Here is a 13,936-nt window from a genome sequence, read left to right on the forward strand (position 1 = left end):
ACAAAAGTGCAAAAAGCAACACTCAAGTCCAACAAGAACACTTACTAAAAAATGGAACAGGAAACGGGTTTTCACAAAAAAATAAACTGAAATTTCATTTACATTGAAAGGTGCTTTGCAAATGAGCTGTGACTCTTGTAAAGACTTGTCTCGCGACATCCCATCCCTCTTAAATTCCAGTCACACGAGACTTCACTTTGAGGAAATGGATTTCAATGACCCCTTGCGTCATCTACGGTGACGCCGGTGACGGGGGAAATGCAAAACAAAGTGTTTCCGTTGCACTTTTGCAACACACTTTTATATCGATGCATCTGAAAAACCACCTCATGAGAGTGTAAAAATGTTTTTAGCAATATCTGACATGTTTTTCAAAGAGTAGGCGTTTCCATTACCTTTTTTTTTTTTTTTTTAACTGCAATACTTTGGCTTTGTGCTTTTCTAGGGGTAATGGAAGCACAGCAACAGCCTGTGTCCTACTTCCTGGGGAAAATTCAGTACCCACTACCAGGGTATAGAAATGGGCTCAAATACCAACCTAAAAATAAATATATAAATAAATAATTGCCAAAAAAACATTTGTTTGTTGTTTTAGGCAACAGTTGGGCACTGGCAAATGTTACCAAATCATGAACAAATGGCACATGTGTTAGGGACTCGTTTCCACCGTGGATTTGTTCCTGTAGTGAGTAATGGTTTGTGGCAGCAGGGTGGTATATGTGACTGTTTCAAAATACAGTGCACGTGCTTTCTGTAATAAAGGAACATATCTGCCAGCAGTGGCAGGCCATGCGTTTTCCACCTAGGCCTTCAGTGCCCTCCAACTTTATTCAAGACATCTCTAAATACCATCGTTATAACGCCACTGCTACAAAAACCATTAATATCATACAGATACGCTGATACTGATACTACCATAGGCCACAGAGAAGGTCTAAGAATATCAACTTGAAAAGTGATTGGTTAACGGAGCATCTTTACAATATGTTTCAAGCTTCAGCTGCCCACAGTTTTAAATGTGAAAGCCCAGGGAGATGATGGCGGAAATATGATTGGATAAAAGCTCAAATGCAAGGTTACACTGCCAGAAGCACCACAGCTGACAGACAGACGAGCCATAACAAGGATAGGCTATTGATATATTATATATATTATATTTTTTCAGCCAGATAATCGTCTCTGACTGACAATGTTTACGCAGACAGTATTTTTTCCTGACAAGAGACTCTGAATGGACTGTTTTGATGGAAGCTGAATAACGTCATTCATCATATTATATGTGTTTGTGTAACTGAAAAGTGAAAGCGGATCTTCCACGGGAGGAAATATAAGAGCAATTGTTATTTGACCAATCAGATTCAATAGGGGAAGCTGACCAAGACCAGACCAGTTCTGTTTCGATACCACTTTTCTGTCCATCGGGAAACTTGTGACATCACATGATGTGTTTAGGGTGAGGTCAGAACGAATATTTATTCCAGCCAGGGGCAAGTGATCAGTTCAAGTGTTAACATTATTAAATATACTACTATAATTTTTACACCACTCCTTTCAGCTGGCATTCAGTTCAAGAAATGGCCTCTTTCAGATTTTAATACAAAGGTGAATTTTTTGTATTGTTTTGGGGTTTTTGATGAGGTTTGTCCACAGTAAGAAAACATCGCTGAATCCTTGTGATCGAATTTATCATTTTGTAGTTTAAAGCCACCACTACTTACTATGCACTTGCAACAACAACAACACAGTTATCACTGCACACTAGCCTCCGAAAGTCATTCCTCATAACATAAAAGTCCTGCAGTTGAGGTATGAGGTGCACTGCTGGGACAAACCGGAGCAATGATTGCCTTTTTGTTCAGTAGAGTGAGCGCTTCAGTTACAACACTAGTATTTCACTTCAGCAACATCTGATATTTCACCGAAAGTGCATTCAGCTTATTTGCTCTATTTAAGTTTTTACTTACAGACCTCAGAACACACAAACTCTTTCAGGCCGACGCACATTTGCATCCACGATCCAGAACTTGAGCTTGAGATACGCCGCACACCATGGAGGTACGCCCGAGAGCCCACACACATGCAGTGCCGCTAACACGGGGGATGCTCTCACAAACACGCGGAGCCAAACAATAAGCATGGAAAGCACATAAACATACTCACACAGGCCTTTCTGATGTGAGTGGATACCCGCCCACACACGTGGACGTGCACTGTTTTGTGCATGCTACAGACGCCTGTATTCGTTCGGCCTTACTCACACGTGGGAACAAACAACACCATCTCAAAGCTCGCGTTGGGGGTGAGAAAAACATACACTGAGATTCTTTCTGAAAAAAAAAAATGCTTGGACGAAACGGAAATGGGTCCTGGACACACGCAGGAACACACCAGTAAGAAGAGAGGATAACGACGTGTGAAGCACAGATTTCCAATGAGCATCTTAAGTAAAACAATGTGGGGAATTGCTTCTTTGAGAGTTCTCTCAAGTGGAAAACAAATGCAGACTTTTAAAATGGAAAGGCTTTACGCAGGTGTCTGCACAGGTTGTCTATGTCAATGTGGACACTTTCAGGAGTTGGAAAGAATGAATTGGCGTTTAATGCCCTGGGGCTTCCATTCACACAAGACATAAACTTGCAGTTCAGCTCCGTACAGTCCATTTACAACCAAATACCTTTTACAATGCCTAATTTGGCTGTATTTACTTTCTCTCTCTTTCTATTTCTGTTTTAAGAGTTTTTTTTTATGTACAACTAAGCCACTGTGACCAAGGAATTTCCCTTGTGGATCATTAAAGTCTGTCTAAGTCTAACAATTTGCAGTAATGTTCAAACTCCACAGAACCTGAGAAGATGAGCATTTAGGCTTGATAGTCTTAGAGCAAGGCGAAAGGGTTACGATGCCAAGTTGACTAGTTCACAGTGGCCTCAAGAGTACTGACTAACAACAATCCATCAAAGATAAGGCACAGGCAGATGGGTGTTCCCCTTTTGGAAACATTTCCAGTCTGTGACTGTGAAAACAGGAAGTCGCTACAAAGAATCAAGTACTAAAACCTAAAACAACAACACAAGTTAAAGGCCCTCATTAGATTTTAAATTGCATTATGGGCAGACGGTGTTGTTTGTTTTGTGTGCCACTATTTTTTTCAATGAACAGTGGAAGTACATTTATGGCTCATTCTCCATCCAGCCTCCCACACTGCGGTACAGATCAGCAGAAATCCCAGAGGAAAGGCTTTCAGAGGTTTATGCTGGCATCATTTCAGCAGGGAGAGAGGATGGAGATGTGGAGCAGGTTGCTGGTCTTGAGGCTGAGGGTGGCTGGCGGTAAACAGACCTACGCGGTTTTTCGGAAGCATGAGCTGGGACTGCTGTGGCACATGCAAAATGCAAATGACTGACGAACATTTGCCCAGACAAAAGGCTCTAAAATCAGTGAATAATGGCTCACACCGTTGTGTCTGTCAGGGACACAATGTGCTGAACTCTACATGTGTCAGTCTACTGGAAAACCCCTACTAGGCTGTGGCGTAAATATCTAATCTCACTTCTACTTCTGTGTATACACCGATCAGCCGCAACATTAACACCGTGACGGAAGAATTAACATCTCGTGACAGTGTTATGTTCTGCCGGGAAACTTTTTGCACCTGGCATAAGTGTAGATGTTACTTACACATGTTTAGGAATGACTCAAAAAAAAAACGCCAGTGTCAGCAGGATGATCCACATAGCCCCCTCCCCTCAACCCAAAGGCCCCCTCTAACAACACCCTGTTACCTGACGCCACAGGACACCCTCAGAAGGCCCATGTCCATCCTCTGACGAGACACAACTCTTTTGGAGGCACAAGGGGAGACCTACCCAATATTAGGAAGGTGTTCATAATGTTATGCATGATCGGGATAAACTAAGTGTGAAGTTAAATAGGGTCTTTATTGACACCTGTGAGCTGATGTCTGGTTGCCGGAGCACAAAAATAGTCAGTTTTTTGGAGGATATGTTCTTTTAGCTCTTTCACTAGATTTTAGTGATAAGACTGAAACCACATTCATGTTTTTGTGCGACTGCTGGCAGCTGTTACTAGCTTAGCACAAGAGAGGAAGCAGGGGGAAGATAAAAGGTCAGAAATGAAAAAAAAAATGCAATTTTATGGATGGTTGTACGTTTTCTTTACAATTTTTTGCTTTTGTAAAGCCAAAAGAGATACGATTTAAATACAAATTCAAAGTGATTTATTCCCTGCCCTTCGCTTTGTAGCTGACAGTTTATCAACACAGGATGTTCCTGGCTCTGGTATAGGAAGCTCTTGCATATTGTTTCCCATCCCATATGTATGTGAGGGAAATTACAGAACATAAAGATACTGCTAGTGTGTGGCGCTAGCTTCACCTCACCACTTTCTATTTGAAAAGAATTTACAGTTCATGAAGCAGCTCGGTTTACTAGACTCTCCTCAGCGCGTTGAATCTGAAGGGCAGTAACAACCAAAATCATGGACAGTGGTTCCTTGCGGTAAATATTTTGGGAACTGTGTGTTTTTGTTTCTTACAAAACTCCATGGACTCTTGTCACCACATCGCTGCCAGTCTCTTGTGTAGCTGGTTCCTCTTGTTCCAAGTCTTTATGGCATGCTGAGTCACTGTGTACTGGTTGCTCTACACTCACATAGAGAACATGTGCAAGTGTTGTGAATGAAACATTTGGGGGGGAAAAAAAGGACATTAGCAAATTACCTAACTACAAAACTGTAGAGCAAGTATAATGTCAAAGTCAGCAGTTGTACCGTCTCCAGTGTCTTAACTGGAATCACAATGATTTGATTCTCTGCCGTGATAAAGTAGCGTTCTACATCAAACAAACGCTTTAAAATATCCCCTCAAAAACAAAAGTTCAGCCTTAAAGCCACAGATCATCCTTCTAAAATCTATCAATCAAGGCTTTTACTCACACAGAACTGCCGCTTGTGTGGGAAGCCCCACACATTAGTCACCCAAAGCCAAACACTGAGAAACAACCACAGAGAGGGAGGTCAAATGTGGGAAAACTAGACCTGTAGATTATTTGTGATGATCTTGAAAACCAGGAAAATGCACAGCTCGTGCCAGATACTGAATAAAAGAAAAACACGAGAGGCTTTAGAGAGGCAAGGGTCACGCACAGGTCTCGTGTCGGGAGTTTTTTTTGTTTCCTTTTGTCTGCTTCGTGTTAGGTTTGTGTGCTTTGCTGACTTAACACACACGCTCAAGACAAAACAAGTCATACGCAAGAATCCAAAAGGCGTTGAATAAAGTCGGGCTGGACTTTTCGCCACTCATCCGAGTAGCTTCTTCAGTTCTGGAATATACAAGAAGCATATATATTGGAGTACAAACTGAGGAGTTGAGGAGTACAAAGACAACCTGGCAAATGAATGTTGGAGAGCGACGGGTGTATAGACAGAGAGGACTGACTGTATAATGAGGTGATGGAGAAAACTGTAAAGAAAAAAACATAAAGTCTGGAAGTATAAAGAAAGCTGGGCAGAAAAGATATGAGATTTCAGAATAAAACTTTCAATTATTGTGGTCCAGGCAGGACATTGCAGCTTGTAGGGTGTTAATAAAGTGTTAATAAAGACTTAATTTTGTTGAAAGATTATCTCATTTTATCCAGGTATGGAATAATACTTCATTTGTTCTACTTTGCATGCGTGCATTTTCTTGTATTCCTGGAAATGTTGCGAATATCTACTGCAATACACATACGGATACACAGCACAGGGGCTGATGTTAATTATGTACAAGTGTCTCCTGTTGAAAAATGAACTACTCAAACCTCTCAACGCTCAATTCCTGTCCTCCACTCCACTGCTTGCATGTGCAACTGAACCAGTAAGGCATGATGAATTTATTTATTTATGATTGGGAAGACCTTGCTACATAGGTCTAAATTCTCCCGAGATCTCCTCTGCTGAGTTAACTCATGCAGTGCACCACAGATTTGTCTAGAACAAAGAATCTCCTAAACAATGCAATAAATGTGCCTCAGTGAACAAAGGAGCGTGGTGAGTGGTTAGGATCTGAGGTGCTTTGAGCTTGCTTGTGCTTGATCACATCCCTTGATGAAAGTTGTGATTATTTTTCTGCATTTCTTTTCAACAAAATAAAAAGGTTAAATACAGGCTGCAATTACATGGAATTTCACTTTAGAGTGAGATCACACTGTACTACACTGAGACCTTTGCAGATCATTTCTGTGATGTTTAAAATGGTTGTTCTGAAGTTGCACATGATCAAAAGCTCTTTAAGCTGACAATGCTTCTACTGACTTTCAGTTTTTCAATGAACACCGGTTACACTGAATCTCTATCCAAGGTCACACAATGCTTATCAAGGTTTTAACTGGCAATGATTGCTTGCCAGAGCAGCAAGTAGGGGACAACACTAGCAACCGAGTAGTCTACAGCAACTAGGAGCATGGCAGAAGTTCCACATGTACCAAAAGTTCTATGAATTCACCATGGCCAGGACGAGTGAAACAGAATATAAAATCCATCAGATAAAAAAGAGACTCTTTGAAAGTCTAGGAAACCACAGACTGAAAGCACAAGTACAGTGGCCCAGGCATGGGTGATGTTATTTGGATTATCAAGCGAATATGTACATCATGGGTCACGTGACTAAGGACTCATGTGTAATAATGATAACCGAAAAACACAACAACTTACATTTCATCTGAATACCACCAATTAGCAGCAAACGCCAACAACTTCCAAAGTCATAAGCACAACCTAGCCAGGGTCATAACTTTTTAGAGTCTCTGGAGAACATTGCCGCTGCTATTTGCACTTCTAGCAGTCAGTGGCGCGACAGCCACAAGCTTTGCCACATATGTCAAGTCCAGCAGAACTGTCAACGTTGACCCAATAAAATGGCAAAAAGATATACAAAAGATGGAAATATAACTCATTCACACTCACCTATTTAGAGTTTCCCTCTGAGACTGTGAGCCAGTAGTACCACACTCGCATGTGCGTGTGTACGCGTGTAGACACACGTACACTAGGTTTATTATCATAAGTACAGGGGTTAAAGAAGTTTAACATCAATAACCTGCGTATAGACGTGCAAATTAGCTTAATTTTGCACCACTACGCATGTGTGTGTACGTGCGTATATGGATCATACCCATGTCCATTCTGATCTTCCGTCGGTCAACTTTATCCCCATTTTGTCACTTCGGCGTCGTCAGAAGCCGGTCTCTTGTCCTCACAAACACCCAGCAGCAAACCTCGGACCGGATTACAGACTGACAGGAGTAGACTGACCAAGTATGTAGCCTACCCTAAATGGTTTTCTTTTCTTTTGTTTTTTCAAGAATTATAAACTGAACTTGAACTGAATTAAACTGAAAGTGTTTTTTTTTTTTTTTGGTTTTTTAAAATTAACTGAATCGTGTTTTTCTTTTTTCTTTTTGAATATTGGACTGCTGAGAAGATCCAAAGTGGAACTTTTTTGCCTTGGTTTGTGGAATCTCTCAGTTTGAATCTTTGAGACTTTGGGGGCTGGGGAATATTTGGTTGCTTCTGCATTGGTTTGTCATTGTATATGCGTTTGTATTTGACCTGACTGAAAAAAAAAATGACTGTCTCAGTTAAACATCTTAAATACCAGGAGAGAAACTTGGCACCCCTAAAAACCCTCATCTATTATAAAATAAAAGGATTTTACCTGAACTCAAACTGTCACATAAAAAAGTGACACCCCAGATAGGACATAATTAAACCACATTGAATGACACAAGGAATCACAAAAGAACCACACCTATTTTTCAGGGGAAAACTTAACTTTGAAACTAAATTGCTCATGGTTGAGTGACATCGACTCTCTGCCAGCAAATCCAACCCAGGAAACAACCGAAGCCCATCTAGATGATTTCGGGAAAAGACACTTGCTATGGCAACTTCAAAGGAACTCAGACGTCTGTTCAGAGAAACTAGGTTACACTGTATTTCTAAAACACAAAGTCTTTCTCACCAATTCAGTACCCATTAAACAGATGCCAAACTTCAAGTGATCAAAAAACACATAGAAGAAATGCTGGAAAAGGACATTATAGAGCCATCCACCTCTCCATATGCTGTTCCCATTATCTTGGTCCCCAAGAAGAACACCCCATGGTCAAGGTTTTTTGAGGACTACAGGAAGGTCAATGCTGCAACCCAAATGGATGCCTACCCATTACCAAACATACAAGAAATACTGGAATCCCTGCCTGGCACTACCATATTCACCACAGTGGATCTCAACAGTGGCTACTCACAGGTCCATATGGATAAAGACAGTCTTGAGCAAACCGACTTCATCTGTCCCCTTGGCCTCTACTAGTTTAAGGTAATGCTGTTGGGACAAAAAAACACCCTGACAACATTTCAACGGCTGATAGAGTTTGTCCTTGGAGACCTGCATGGAAGGATCTGCTTTGTATACTGGAACAACAGCATGGTTCAGCATACTGGATTGGGGGCAGAGCAGGTCCTTGCTTTTGCCAGCTGAACTTTCAATCAGGCAGAGTGTAACTACTCCACAACTGAACAGGAATGCCTTGCTGTCCAAGAACCTCCACATCACAGATGCAGAAATTTGGAAAGCTCAGCAGGAGGACTCTGCCATACAGGATCTTTATGAAAAAATAATGGAAACAGGAGAAATCACTGAGAGTTCAACCACACAGTTCACTGTTCCGAAGGACAAACTGTACAGAGTAGTGCACTTGCCCCACTATAACCCTCTACCAGATCTCATCATCATCATCATATCAACCTCTCTCCAACAAGAGCTGCTCTACTGTTATCACGATGAACCTCTATCTGGCCATCTTGGAAGGTATAAAACTTACAAACGGTTACAGGCTCTGACATAGTGGTCAAAGATGAGCTTTGATGTGAGGGAGTCCTGAAACCAGAAAACCTCCAGCTTAACTCCAGCAAACAGTGATAAATGCACCATGGGAGATGTTTGGGGTTGATATAATATGTCCCTTCCTGCGGAGCTCAAATGGCAATAGTTACCTGATTTTTGTGGAAGACTAGCCGATGGGTTGACATGTTCCCACTTTGGACAACCACTGCAGAGACGCTATCTCAAGTTTTCAGGAAAGAGATCCTGACATACTGGGGAATCTTCACTTTCATTCTGTCCAACCAAGGCTCTCAGTTTATGTCGTCTGACTTTGAGGAAACCTGTAAGTTGGTAGAAAGAATCAACCGTAACATCAAGGTCATGATTGCTTCTTACGTTGAGGAAAAGCACAAAAGTTTGGATAAATACTTACCCAAATTCAGGTTTGCACTCAACACAGCAGTACATCAGTCCTAAGGAGGCACCCCTGCCAAACTCAACCTCTGCCGCCCATTGAAAAGGCCTCTTGATGTGGAGTTGAGTCCAGTTATGTGGTCCACACTGTCCTGCATACATAACTGAACTACCTTCCCAAACATTTTGCAACCTGGAAAAAGTAAGAAAAAGACAAAGAAACAAAATCATGAATAAACAAAAGGAAGAAGATGGAAATTTCACAGACAATGATCGTGTCTGGCTACGTATTTCCTTATTCAAAAGCTGACCAGTCATTTCCAGCAAAGCTGGCTCCACGGTGGAAATGTCAGTATCCGGTGACCAAGAGAGTTGGACCTCTTAAATTTGAGGTGAGGAGAGGACATCCGTGTCGTAAATGTGGCCCAACTAAAGCCATGCTATCCCACTGCAGTGAAGCTGTCAACAGCAGAAGAGGATCCTTGAAATCTTTCAAGAGGACAGCGTCGATGAGGATTTCCAGGCTGACTGGACTAGACTGGCCAACTGAATGACTAACAGGGTCGTGAGAGTGAGTAGCCTAAGTGGTTTTCTTTTCTTTTGTGCTTTTTCAATAATTCTAAACTGAACCCAAACTGAATTGAATTTTTTTGTTATAATATATGCTTTTGTATTTGACCTGTCTTGAGCGTGTGTGTTTATTGTGTGTGTTATTTAATGTACTGGCATCCTTCGTGTGAGATTTAGATAAAACAATCAAAACAAAAACTGATAAAAAACAATGAGTTACTCAGTTAAACATCTTAAATGCCAGGAAAGAAACTGGCTGGCACCCCTAAAAAACCCACATCTACTATAAAATAAAGTTACTGTACCCGAACTCAAACTGTCACAACATGCACACGCACAAATTAGGTTTATTTTCATAAATACAGGTATAAAAGAAGTTTAAAATTTGAGGGAATGACTTGTAATGAAGTTGGATAAAATATGTAGCCTAACACAAAATGCACATGCATGCATACACTTGTGTGTACACACCTACACACCTGCGTACACGCAGCTCTGGCTACCGACTCTGAAGGCCTCCAGGCAGATTTCTTTGAGTCTGGCAACAAATCCAGACTGAAATGTGATTGGATAAGAGCTTTTATATGAAAATACACATTTGGAAGCCATGCAACCAGGGGAAAAGCTATGAAAGGAAACAGACGTTTAGGAATTATTTAACAGGGATTCGTGGAAAATATAATTAAGTCTGTTATTCGGATTTTTTATTTTTTTCCATGCAGCGCTTTAAGCTCTCATCTTGCATGTGTCAACAGCATTTGTGTGATTGTTCTTAGCTTAAATTATTACAACACGAGCTTCGACGAGAAGCCTAAAACAAGCAAAAGTCAATATTAACAAATTACCTGCTCTCTGTTATAATTAATCTTTGTAAGTGGTTCCACATTTTACAGACTGTGAGGCTGGTTAATATTTGGCAGTGTAAAAATTTCAAACCAATCATCACTAAGACTATCTGCTCATGCATCAGGCTCACACTCGTGCCTTGCATTTTGTGTGTGTATGTTCATGGTCAGTTGAGTTCACAACCTTTGACGACTTCTTCCCATTTTCCAGCCTGCATGTCCGTACTCGCCCTCTGCTGCCTCACTGTCAAATAACAGACAGCAGCTGTGGGGTTTTTCCAGTCGGCTCCTGGATGTTTACAGAGGACACTTGTGAAATTGTGTAATGGTTCAAATGTGAGTGTGTGGCGAGGGGGTTATGTAAGTGCATCTCTCACGTCTGATTCATGCTTTCTCATATATCTGCATGAGTGTGTTTGTTCAGAAATGGGAGGTACTCTGAAAATTGTGGAGTTGAGACACCTTTCTGTCTGCCCCCACCACCACCAGCGCACAAACACGTACCACCAGCGTTCAAAGTCTTGGAGAGACACTAGCAGGGCCAAGCGAGTGGGTAGAATACAAGATGGAAAAGAGCACACCTACAGAGACAACATGCACAGGAACACTTGCAAAACTGCATGAGCAAATTCAGTTTCACTTAGAAGGTCAGAACACAGATGTGTGTGTTTTAACCGTGATTCAGTTCCTCAATGTGGGGAAACACGTTTGCTCTGTCAAAAAAAAATAGTCCACATCCACATCAGCCAGCACAACTTCATGAATAATCTTCTCATCATAATTAGAAAGGAGTAAAGGCTCAGAGTCATGTCTCACCTAGAAACTAAACTGAATGACGAGGTTCCTTTATATCACTATGTAGGCGACCACTGAACACCGTGAGAACTGCTGAAAGGCCTGTTTGTCGGATCATAGCACTGCTTGGGATTTATAGATGAGCTAGCATGAATCCGGACCAGGCAGGAGGCTTACAATACGGTCACACCACTTGTGGCCAGCTACATTGCCGGAAAGTTGGTGATGAAGTGTCGCTTGAGTGCTCGGGAAACGAGCACATATGATTGGTCGAGGTGCGTCATGGGAACACTGAAAGACAAGTGTTGATCATCAGTCTGACACTTTATATTATCGGCCTACAATGAAAGTAGCATGTTGCTTCTTCTCCAGAAGTGTGAACACTATGCAGTGTAGACAACTTCCTCACTCAACGGCCTTTCTAAAGAAAATTTCTAAAGAAATTTTTAAAAGTTAAAAGTGAATCTATCTATCTATCTATCTATCTATCTATCTATCTATCTATCTATCTATCTATCTATCTATCTATCTATCTATCTATCTATCTATCTATCTATCTATCTATCTATCTATCGGTGAACATGCTAAACACAGATATTTCTTTGCAAGAGTTTGAATCATGTGGTTCACATGTACAGTAGCTCAAAGCTATGTAGCTCATGTAGCTGCACTGTACGACAACTTCTCCTTTTTGGTGAAAAACTTTTACACCTATCAAGATTTTATCCAGTATACAGTGTTAGATAAGGTTGCCTCTGCCAGCTTAACACATAAGTTGGGTTGCTGCGCTTATTCTGTGTTTAAAATGCGTGGAAGTCAATGATCCTTAGGTCTACAGCAAAACTGATTCAGAAGTATCAAAAACTCATTAATCTTTCTGTTTGAACAGCACTGGTAACAATCTTGTCCTGGTTTTTATGTCTTGGTGGTGACATTTTCTGTTTTGTTTTGTTTTTGCGTGTACAGTACACCTGACAATTATGTAAGCGTGTTTGCATGTGTGTGTCCCAAGGAGAGGAAGAGAGAGGTGTTTTTGGTTCCACTGACCTGAACGCTGCCATCAGTTTACAGTAAACTGACGCGGTTTCGAAAGCCCGTGTATTCCTGGACATCGTTGAGTATCTCAGGGCGTGCACATACTGTATTGCATGTCTTAAAGCGTAAAAAAGTCTTTGAGCGTGCAGCATGTGTGCGTGTCTGGAGGCACACACTCCGTTGCTGAGCAGGGCCCAGTCACAGAGGAAATAATGGGGCTTGATTTCCCAAAATGGCCCTGGGTAATAATGATACCTTTGTCCACCGACTCCGGTCTAGAGCGGAGAATAGAGCACAACATAATGGCATACAGTGTATGAGTTATGTCGTGTGGGGACACGCATTGGTTCACTGAACTAAATCCAAAGAACTGAAGTAAACATATTAGAAATATTTAAGAACTTTTGTAATATGTATATTTGGTGGCCTTTACAGACTTTACAGACCCCAAGTATACGTGAGTATAAGTCATTTGTATTTTAGTGGCACTGTATTATATATTTATGTATTGTAGGCTTAAATATTAAAGTATGCTATTAATGAAAATCTCACAATCTTTTATTAAATATGAATCTAATTCATTAAAACACACAAAGCACACAAATCAATTTCAACATATCCAAAGCCAGTTAGTCGTCCGTCATATGGGTGCGATAACGTACACCATTCAATACGTTAGATAAAAAACAAAAGGGCCAAAGGTAGGTTTCATTTAAACATTCAAGGGAACAAGTGGTCCACAGCCTCATTTTGGCATGTTTTTTTGGTCTGGTGTGGAAAATCAGATACTTAACAAACACGAGAATGACCCTCAAACTCAAACACAAGGTGAAATCCAAAGTAAGCTCCAGTGCACAAGTAAAAGCAGAACTTCCGTCTCCCACCGTGACCCATGTCCTTTACCATTTAAAGTAACTGCTTTGTTTGATTCATTTGTAAATGTTGCTTTTGTGTTTAATGTGGCCTACTTGGTCGTGACTCATTGTGCCAGTAAATTTCATCCTCCTAAAACTGAAGTTTTACCAAGTTTGGGCAGCAGGTGGCAGCAACACATTACCAAACCAAGACGCTTGGGTTGGAGGAAAGCTCTTGCATGTACCGGAAAGAGAATGCACACCTCTTCAAATGCAGAAAAATTACTGGCAACAGTAATAACACCTAATCCTGGAACAAACAAAAAAAAAAGAAAAAAGAAAGAAATGTGTGGTTTTGATTAATATCTTGCTCCCACACCATTCTCTGTTCGCATTGTGAACAGCGCTCGCAGCAGGGGCTGTGATTCATATACGAGTGCACACTTTTTCACAGTGTACAGGGTTTCCCTGATGACAGTCGATTTATGAATAGTTAATGGAGGTGGAATCAAATGAATAAACAATTAAAAGAATTCAGC

The 13,936-nt window shown here is 41.1% G+C and overlaps 1 long non-coding RNA gene across 2 annotated transcripts in view; it reads right to left on the reverse strand.

The window, feature by feature from the left end:
• The window catches only part of LOC125013012, a 31,755-nt gene extending 21,735 nt beyond the window's left edge, over positions 1 to 10,020 (reverse strand). The window contains exons 1-3 of one of the 2 annotated variants that reach the window (XR_007113349.1): positions 9,610 to 10,020; positions 9,318 to 9,491; positions 9,055 to 9,225 (exon numbers count right to left, since the gene is read on the reverse strand). This is a non-coding gene — a long non-coding RNA (uncharacterized LOC125013012). Of the gene's footprint in view, positions 1 to 8,314; positions 9,226 to 9,317; positions 9,492 to 9,609 lie in introns of those variants that run through there. The other variant, XR_007113348.1, reaches the window with a different exon arrangement.
• Between the last annotated feature and the right edge of the window lie 3,916 nt (positions 10,021 to 13,936).

Source organism: Mugil cephalus, chromosome 9, assembly GCF_022458985.1.
Source record: "Mugil cephalus isolate CIBA_MC_2020 chromosome 9, CIBA_Mcephalus_1.1, whole genome shotgun sequence".
NCBI classification, from domain to species: Eukaryota; Metazoa; Chordata; class Actinopteri; order Mugiliformes; family Mugilidae; genus Mugil; species Mugil cephalus.